This window comes from Triticum dicoccoides, chromosome 1A (genome assembly GCF_002162155.2).
Source record: "Triticum dicoccoides isolate Atlit2015 ecotype Zavitan chromosome 1A, WEW_v2.0, whole genome shotgun sequence".
In the NCBI taxonomy this organism is placed as follows: Eukaryota; Viridiplantae; Streptophyta; class Magnoliopsida; order Poales; family Poaceae; genus Triticum; species Triticum dicoccoides.
In genome coordinates, this window is record NC_041380.1 from 553149889 (window position 1) to 553156807 (window position 6919).

Consider the following 6919-nt stretch of genomic DNA (forward strand, 5'->3'; position numbering starts at 1 on the left):
TCACTTTGTGAAAACTAAAGAAGAGAGTCTCCCACAAGCTTGGGGGAGGCTTTGCCAGTTACTTAATGCTTTGCCTGATCATCCTCTTAAGAAAAATGAAATACTTGATATCTTCTATAATGGACTAACCGATGCTTCTAGGGACTTCCTAGATAGTTGTGCTGGTTGTGTTTTCAGGGAACGAACTATTGCTCAAGCTGAAGAATTATTAAATAACATATTGAAAAATTATGATGATTGGACTATTCCTGAACCACCGGCTAAACCCACTCCGAAGAAGAGGGGTATATTATATCTCAGTCCTGAAGATATGCAAGAGGCAAAGAAGTCTATGAAGGAAAAAGGTATTAAAGCTGAGGATGTTAAAAATCTACCTCCTATTGAAGAAATACATGGGCTTAATACACCACCACTGCCTAAGGTGGTAGAGGTAAATTCTCTTATGAAGTTTAATGATAATGATAATCCTCAAAATATGCATCCTAGTCAATGCCTTTATGAGTTTGAAAATTATATTAGAAAACAGGATCACTTCAATGCAAATGTGATGAAACAATTGAAATATAATTCTGATATGATTGCTCGCTTGAGTGACTTGTTATTTAGAATCTCAAATGATGTTAGAGGTGTTGGAAAACATGCTTCTATGGTTCAAACTCAATTAGAACAAGTTGTTAAATCACAAAGAGAATTACTTGATGAAATGAATCATAATAAGCATGACTTTGTTGTTAGAGTTGCAACTAGAGGATGTAAATGACTCAGGAACCACTTTATCCTGAGGGACACCCAAAAAGATTGAACAATATTCACAAAGAAACAACACTAGTTCACCTAGTCCTTCTAGAAAGAAAAGGAAAAAATAAAAATGATAGGACTTTGCACACTTCTCATGAACCTGAAATAGAGAAACCTCATGATAATGAAAATGAAGCTTCTATCTCTGATGCTGAAACTCAATCTGGTAATGAACACTCACCTAGTGATAATGAAAAAGATAATGATGAGGTTCATGAAGACACTCAACCAAATGATAAAGAACCAGATAATGATGTTGAGATAGAACCACATGTTGATCCAAATAACCCACAACCTAAAAATAAAAGGTATGATAAAAGAGACTTCATTGCTAGAAAACACGGTAAAGAAAGAGAACCGTGGGTTCAAAAACCTATGCCTTTTCCATCCAAGTCAACTAAAAAGAAAGATGATGAAGAATTTGAACGCTTTCCTGAAATGCTGAGGCCAGTCTTTTTGCATACTCGCTTGACTAATATCCTGAAAATGCCTCCTTATGCAAAGTATATGAAAGACATCATCACAAATAAGAGAAAAATATCGGAAGCTGAAATCTCCACTATGCTTGCTAATTATACTTTCAAAGATGGAGTACCTAGAAAACTTGGAGATCCGGGTATACCAACTATACCTTGCTCCATCAAAAAGAATTATGTGAAAAGTGCTTTGTGTGATTTAGGAGCTGGTGTTAGTGTTATGCCTTTTCTCTTTATATAAAAGACTTGACTTGAATAAACTCACACCTACTAAAATATCTTTGCAAATGGCTGATAAATCAACTTCCATACCTATCGGTATCTGTGAAGATGTGCCCGTTGTTGTTGCTAATGTCACTATTTTGACTGACTTTGTTATACTTGAGATGACCGAGGACGACAACATGTCGATTATCCTTGGTAGACCCTTCTTGAATACTGCAGGGGCTGTTATTGATTGCAATAAAAGCAAGGTCACTTTTCATATCAATGGCAATGAGCATATGGTGCACTTTGTGAAGAAACAATTCCAAGTGAATGGTATTAATGTTATTGAAAAATCTCCGACAATCACTATTGGAAGTTTTCAAATACCTCTACCTACTGTCAAAAAGAAATATGAAATACTTATTGTTGGGGAAATGCATATTCCCATTGAGGTAACTTAGTGATTTACGAAAGTTCTTCGGTTTCATGCTAATCGAAAGTGGTTGTTAATAAGACCTGATCAACCTTATTAATGAATCATTTTTGAGTGGTATGAAGTTGATGAATTTAGTAAGCACTACTTTCTGTCCCTACTTTTTATTCTCTGTTTTCATTAGTTAAATAAAATAAATGCCATGTTTTGTCTGTTTTCTGAATTTCCCGTGCAATAAAAAATGACCCAAAAATAAAAGTTCTCAGAATGCCCTGAAAATTTTATATGATTTTGTTCTGAATATTTAAGAATTTTTGGTGCAAAAACAACCAGAGGGGGTGCTCCAGGTGGGCACAACCCACCTAGGCACGCCAGCACCCCCGGGCGCGCCCTAGGGGTTGTGGTCCCTACGTGGGCCCCTCACTTATCTCTTTAGCCCACATTGTCACCTACCTCCAGAAAAAAATCACTCTTGCTCTCTCTCCCATGTTCTTGCTCATTTTGCTGCCATTTTCGATCTCTAATTTGTTCGAAGCTCCGTTTCTGAAACTGTTTCGGGGGATTGTTGCTTGGTATGTGACTCCACCATTTGTCCAATTAGTTTTTGTTTTAGTGGTTTATACTTTGAATAAATAGCTACTCTTGGCGCTGCTGTAGATGTGCTTACATGTTCAATCCTTAGTGTTCTAAGTAGTTTGAATGCTTGCTATGGCCTCTATGTATCTTTATGAGTAGTTGCTATCAATTTTATGAAGTTTTGTTGGAAAAATTTTGTGAATTAATAATTCAGATTTTTGTTCATAGGAAAAATTGTACGTGGACATGTGATGACCCACAAGTATAGGGGATCTATCGTAGTCCTTTCGATAAGTAAGAGTGCCGAACCCAACGAGGAGCAAAAGGAAATGATAAGCGGTTTCTAGCAAGGTATTCTCTGCAAGTACTAAAATAAGTGGTAACAGATAGTTTTGTGATAGGATAATTTGTAACGAGCAACAAGTAACAAAAGTAAATAAAGTGCAACAAGGTGGACCAATCCTTTTTGTAGCAAAGGACAAGCCTAGACAAACTCTTATATAGAGAAAAGCGCTCCCGAGGGCACATGGGAATATCGTCAAGCTAGCTTTCATCACGTTCATATGATTCGTGTTCGGTACTTTGATAATTTGGTATGTGGGTGGACCGGTGCTTGGGTACTGTCCTTACTTGGACAAGCATCCCACTTATGATTAACCTCTATTGCAAGCATACACAACTACAACAAAAGTATTAAGGTAAACCTAACCATAGCATGAAACATATGGATCCAAATCAGCCCCTTACGAAGCAACGCATACACTAGGGTTTAAGCTTCTATCACTCTAGCAACCCATCATCTACTTATTACTTCCCAATGCCTTCCTCTAGGCCCAAATAATGGTGAAGTGTTATGTAGTCAACGTTTAACACCACTAGAGGAGAGACAACATACATCTCATCAAAATATCGAACGAATACCAAATTCACATGGCTACTAATAGCAAGACTTCTCCCATGTCCTCAGGAACAAACGTAATTACTCAAAAAGCATATTCATGTTCATAATCATAGGGGTATTAATATGCATATAGGGTCTGAACATATGATCTTCCACCAAATAAACCAACTAGCATCAACTACAAGGAGTAATTAACACTACTAGCAACCTACTAGTACCAATCCCGGACTTGGAGACAAGAATTGGATATAAGAGATGAACTAGGGTTTTGAGAGGAGATGGTGCTGGTGAAGATGTTGATGGAGATTTCCCTCTCCCGATGAGAGGAGCGTTGGTGATGACGATGGCGATGATTTCCCCCTCCCGGAGGGAAGTTTCCCCGGCAGAACAGCTCCGCCAGAGCCCTAGATAGGTTCCGCCAAGGTTCTGCCTTGTGGTGGCAGAGTTTCGTCCGAGGAGATGGATTATGGTTTTTTCCTCATCGAAAGACTCCATATAGCAGAAGATGGCCATTGGAGGGCCACTAGGGGGCCTACGAGGTAGGGGGCGCCCAGGGGGGTAGGGCGCGCCCCCACCCTCGTGGGTAGGGTGTGGCCCCCCTAGTGAACTTCTTGCACTCAGTATTTTTTATATTTTTTGAAAACATCTTCCATGAAGTTTCAGGGCTTTTGGAGCTGTGCAGAATAGGTCTCTCATATTTTCTCCTTTTCCAGCCCAGAATCCCAGCTGCCGGCATTCTCCCTCTTTATGTAAACCTTGTAAAATAAGAGAGAATAGGCATAAGTATTGTGACATAATGTGTAATAACAGCCCATAATGCAATAAATATCGATATAAAAGCATGATGCAAAATGGACGTATCAACTCCCCCAAGCTTAGACCTCGCTTGTCCTCAAGCGAAAGCCGAAATCGAAAAATATGTCCACATGTTTGGAGATAGAGGTGTCGATAAAAGTAAAATACAGACATGAGGGCATCATGATCATTCTTAGAACAGCAACTTGCATAATTTTTGTCATATGATTTCTTATGCTAGAGTAATAATTCAATCACAATTTCAAGTATGATTCATAAACTTCATTGAAAACTAACAAACTATAATCTCAGTCATTGAAGCAATTGCAATTTATCATAACATAGGGAAGAGTCAATATATAAGAGCTTTTCAGCAAGCCACATACTCAGCTATCATATAGTCTTTCACAATTGCTGACACTCACGCAATACTTATGGGTATGGAGTCTTAATTGGACACAGAGAAAGATAGGGGCTTATAGTTTTGCCTCCCAACGTTTTACCTCAAGGGTAATGCCAACAATAATAGTTCATGAAAACTCACATCCAATTAGCCATATATACCAGGATCTTTCCAACATACTGTGCTTGCCAAAGGATAAAATGTAAAAAGGAAGGGTGAAGATCACAGTGACTCTTATGCAAGGTAGGAGATAAAAGTAAAAGATAGGCCCTTCGCAGAGGGAAGCAGAGGTTGTCATGCGCTTTTATGGTTGGATGCACAAAATCTTAATGCAAAAGAACGTCACTTTATATTGCCACTTGTGATATGGACCTTTATTATGCAGTCTGTCGCTTTTATTTCTTCCATATCACACAATTGTATAAAGTTTATTTTCTCCCACACTAATAAGTCATACATATTTAGAGAGCAATTTTTTATTGCTTGCACCGATGACAAATTACTTGGAGGATCTTACTTAATCCATAGGTAGGTATGGTGGACTCTCATGGCAAAACTGGTTTAGGGGTATTTGGAAGCACAAGTAGTATCTCTACTTGGTGCGATGAATTTGGCTAGCATGAGGGTGAAAGGCAAGCTCAACCATGTTGGATGATCCATGACAATATAATTTATCTCAGATGTAAGAAAACGTAACCCATTACGTTGTCTTCCTTGTCCAACGTCAACTCTTTAGCATGTGATATTTTAATGAGTGCTCACAATCATAAAAGATGTCCAAGATAGTATATTTATATGTGAAGACCTCTCTTTTTTATTACTTCCTATTGATTGCAACGATGACCAAAACTATGTTTGTCAACTCTCAACAACTTTTATTCATCATACTTTTTCTATGTGAGCTCATTACTCTCCATAAGATCCATATGATCTCTTTGTTTCTTTTTATTCTTTATTTCTCTTTTCTTTTAGTCACTTAGGATCATGGCAAAATAATCAAGCCCTTGACTCAACACTAATCTTTATTATATATAGCTCATTGACTCGATTACATAGAGGGATCATAAAGCAAAACTCAAAACTAGATGATGCCATAAACTTTATTCTACTAGATCAAGATATTACCAAAAGGATCGAACTAAGAAAAACGGTAAAGATAAAAGTGATGGTGATATGATACCGGGGCACTCCCCCAAGCTTGGCAGTTGCCAAGGGGAGTGCCCATACCATATACTCAATTCTTCTTTGTTGGTGGAGAAGGTGATGGTTTTGTTGATGGCGTAGGTTTATTCCTTAATTTACGCTTGAGGACAGAGTTTTGGTCCCTTAGGTCATCGATCTCCTGCTCCAGGCTCAGTATCTTTTTGCATAGTTCCTGCTTGTTTTCCTGCAAGAGGCGAAAAGGGATAAACTTGATCTTAGGTTTCTTTACTCTATCCGGGAGGCTTGACTTTTTGAACTCCACATGCATGTCCCCAGGTTGAGGTAATGGGACTTCGTCTTCTTCTGAGCTCGTCTCCTCCCTTCCCTTGGGTTCATAGTCCTCTTCTTCTTCCGTAGTCCAACCACAATGCTCCACATCCCCATAGACCTTAGGATCTGCAAGGTAATCAGCCACATAGCTTTCTCCTTCCGAATCCTGGGACAACATATTGCTCTAATCTACAGCAGGACAGCTCGAAAAAAAAACAGAGAATATTTGCGTGATACAGGAGTCAAAACCTTCGGGAGATTATATAATGAATTTTTACCGACCAAAATACGTGTCGTGTAAGAAAACGGAGTCCGGAAAGCGCACGAGGTGCCCACGAGGTAGGGGGCGCGCCTAGTAGGGTAGGGCGCGCCCTCCACCCTCGTGGAGGCCTCGTGTCCTTCCCGGACTGCTTCTTATTTTTCTATTTTTCTAAATATTCCAAAACGGAGAAATATTGCCTTAAAAACTGTTTTGGAGTCGGTTTACTTACTGTCGTGGTTTTGTCACGGCAGATGTCCTAGAGAAAGGACTTAGTCATGGAGCCATCATGACGGGTTAGCTTGAAGGGGTTAAATCGGACACAGGGACGCAAGAGAGTTTATACTAGTTCGGCCCCTTCGATGAAGGTAAAAGCCTACGTCTAGTTGTGATGGGATTGATGGGGTTTCAATGACTAGGGAGCAAACAAGCTTCGCCTATGTCTCGAGTTGTTGTCTGTTGTCCTGAACCGCCGCCGGGTCGTCCCCTTATATACACGGGTGACGCCCGTCGGTTCACAGATTCCCAATACTGGCTCATAGATGTGTCCGGTTTGGTCTCTACTTATTCCTAACTTACAATACAAGTTACATCCCAA